At 34.0% G+C, this 3,167-nt stretch overlaps 1 non-coding gene across 1 annotated transcript; it reads right to left on the reverse strand.

Annotated features, from left to right (window-relative positions):
- Window positions 1-2,493: 2,493 nt before the first annotated feature.
- On the reverse strand, window positions 2,494-2,600 carry LOC128294327 (small nucleolar RNA R71). The gene has a single exon (XR_008284639.1). It is a non-coding gene; the product is annotated as a small nucleolar RNA R71 (small nucleolar RNA).
- Between the last annotated feature and the right edge of the window lie 567 nt (window positions 2,601-3,167).

Consider the following 3,167-nt stretch of genomic DNA (forward strand, 5'->3'; position numbering starts at 1 on the left):
AACTTATCAACCTTCTACTTAAATTTGTTGTTAAAACCAAGTAATTGTTTAATAAGTTAATGAAATATATGAAAATATCAAATTGAGATATAGAAATTATTAAAATGTGATTTTATGCTTTATTTTATAGTCTTCATGCTTGAAAATGACTTCTTTTATATTAATTTGAGCATATTATATTTTCAAGCTATAAAGTGGGCCATGCATGATTAAATTAAATAATAAAATATAAAGTTATATTTAATAATTTATTTTAATATATTTCATTAATAAATTGGGTTTTAATTGATTAAGTAAATTGATTAATTAAAGTGGTTAAATTATATTTTTTTGGTCCTCTAAATTATCTACTATTGTTGGACAGGTCTGAGAGCTTTATGTTGATTACAAAACCATCCAAATGGAGGACCAAATCAACCCAAAATTCGGCTACATGTGGATTTTCATAAATCAAATTTTGGTTTAATTACACAAGGTCCTTGAAGAGTTGAAGAAATCAGAGATTTACCCGAAGATTTGCAATTGACCGAGTCCTGATCCTAATGATGTTGTGGCACTTAAATGAAGCAAAAATCAGCCACACTTCCACAAATCAGGGCCAGCCACCCTTGGATGAAGTTTCAAATGATGGACACTCCTATTTTTAGCAAACTAGCTCCCTTGCCTTACCTATAAATAAGACCCCATTTTTTACTTATCATTCATCCCTCACTCATTCATTTTTTCTCTCCTCTCTCAACTCTCTTAGCTTTCTTTCCCCCTTACGCCTATCATCATCTTTGCATAAGGATTTTTATCAAATTAGCCTCTTAAAGAGCCCTTGGTTGGCCACCTTGGAAAGCCATCAGTAAAGGAGTAAAGCGAAGGAACAAAGGAGCCCTAGTTAGTCAGAGTCATGGGTGACAGCAACTTTGATTTGGGTTTAATCTTTCTTTTCTTTAACTTAATTTAAGAATGTTTGCTATGTGTTCACTGTTCTTGTTCACAGCAATGATAGCTTAATTTTATTTAAGTTAGGATGATTGCTTTGATTAAATAATAATTATTTGATTCATGCTGAAAATGTTTGTGTCTCAATCGATCTTGTTTTCAATTAAAATCAAGTCCGTATTTCGTTCATACGTGATTGGAATGCACCTGAATTAGCTAAGCAGTCCTAACCAGACAACGGCTAATAAACACATAATTGAAATGTGCATGCTCAATTTAGATCCTAACTCGATTAAATTGTAGGTTGCATAACAACCCTAACCAGGCTGTGTTATCTGCATAGTTTTTAGATTTGTGTGATTAAACTATTTCAAACCTAACACGTCCCTATTTCCTCGCACGAATACTAAGAAACCCTTAGTAAATAAGGATCAGTAAAATGTGTATTTACGAAGTAAAGGATTTCAAAAGGACCTAATGTAGTTTCCAAACTCATGAAAGAATTGAGTTGCCATGGAATGTTTTTCCGAATATTGATTAGCATGTTGATAACAATTTGAGTTTAATTAAAGTAATTGTTCTAGCTTATTTATGTTATGATTCTTGCTTATTGTGTTAATTCTACTAAAATCTATTTCATTCATATAATAGCATGTTAGGGTAAATCACATTAGGGATTATTGCATCTAGATTAATTTTGCATAATTTTAATCAATACTTCCAAATCAAATTGTCGTTTCTACTTACCAAGTTGTTAATAATATTTTTATAATTGAGTGACTTAGCACGAATACAATCGCTGTGGAGACGATAACTCGATACTTACTTATTACTTGATAACCACTATCTACACTTGCACAAACTCGAGCGTTACAAGTTTTTTGCGCCGTTTCTGGGGATTGTCAACTGTTGCCATAGTCATTTTTTGTGAAATTATTTATTTTCAATTTAGTTAATTCTAACAGTACTAACTTATTCTTTTTAATTTTGTGATTTTCTTTTCAGGTGTTTATGAGTATAAATCAGATTATTCATTTACTCCTTGTAGACCCTGAAATTGAGCGAACTTTCAGTCAAAGATGGCGTGAACGAATAGCTCGGAGACAAGTTGAGATGGACCTTGGAAATCAAAATCAAGACCAAGGTAATAAAGTCGATCATGTACGAAATCCCATCCTCATTGCTGATGATAGGGATTGATGCATCAGACAATATGCTGTGCCACTTTTCAATAAGTTAAATCCAGGAATTATAAGGCCAGATATTGAGGCAACCCAATTCAAATTGAAACTAATGATGTTTTAAATGCTACAAACGGTGGGCCAATTTAGTGGTTTGCCCACGGAAGATCCACATCTCCACCTTCGATTGTTTATAGAGGTGAGTGATTCATTCAAGATAGATGGTGTGACTGAAGACGCACTGAGGTTGAAGTTGTTTCCGTACTCATTGCGAGACCGAGCACTAGCAAGGCTCAATTCATCACCACCAAGTTCCATATCTACATGGCAAGAATTAGCAGAGAGATTTTTGGTTAAGTATTTCCCGCCTAGCAAGAATGCTAAGTTAAGGAACGAGATCACAACTTTCCAACAATTGGATGACGACTCTTTGTATGAGGTTTGGGAGTAATTCAAGGAGTTACTTCGTAAGTGTCTTCATCATGGGATTCCTCATTGTATCCAGTTGGAGACATTCTATAATGGTCTCAATACACATACAAGATTAATGGTATATGCTTTTGTGGATGGTGCAATTTTGTCTAAGTCTTATAATGAGGCTTATAAGATCATCGAGAGGATCGCAAGCAATAACTATCAATGGCCAACAAATCAAATAGCTTTAGGAAGACGTATAGTTGAGTTCATAAAGTTGATGCTCTCACTTCGTTATCAGCTCAGGTATTGTCTATTTCCTCTATGTTAAAGCATTTTACCGCTAATAGTGCTAATAATTTTGTAGCTCAGAAGGCAAAGAATGATGCTTTGATCCAAAGCTAAGTAGCAACACTGAAAAATTTGGAAAACCAAATGGTTCAGCTAGCTACGGAGCTTCGTAATAGACAACAAAGAACCTTGCTGAGCGATACTGAGAATCCAAGAAATTTGGGTAAAGAACATATCAAGGCAATGGCATTGCGAAGTGGTAAAATTCTGGAACTCCGATTAATTGATGTCAAAGATATGCCTGTTGAGAAGAATCAACCAACTATTGAAACTCCTACACCAAAACAGTTA

The sequence above is a fragment of the Gossypium arboreum genome, chromosome 6 (assembly GCF_025698485.1).
Source record: "Gossypium arboreum isolate Shixiya-1 chromosome 6, ASM2569848v2, whole genome shotgun sequence".
NCBI classification, from domain to species: Eukaryota; Viridiplantae; Streptophyta; class Magnoliopsida; order Malvales; family Malvaceae; genus Gossypium; species Gossypium arboreum.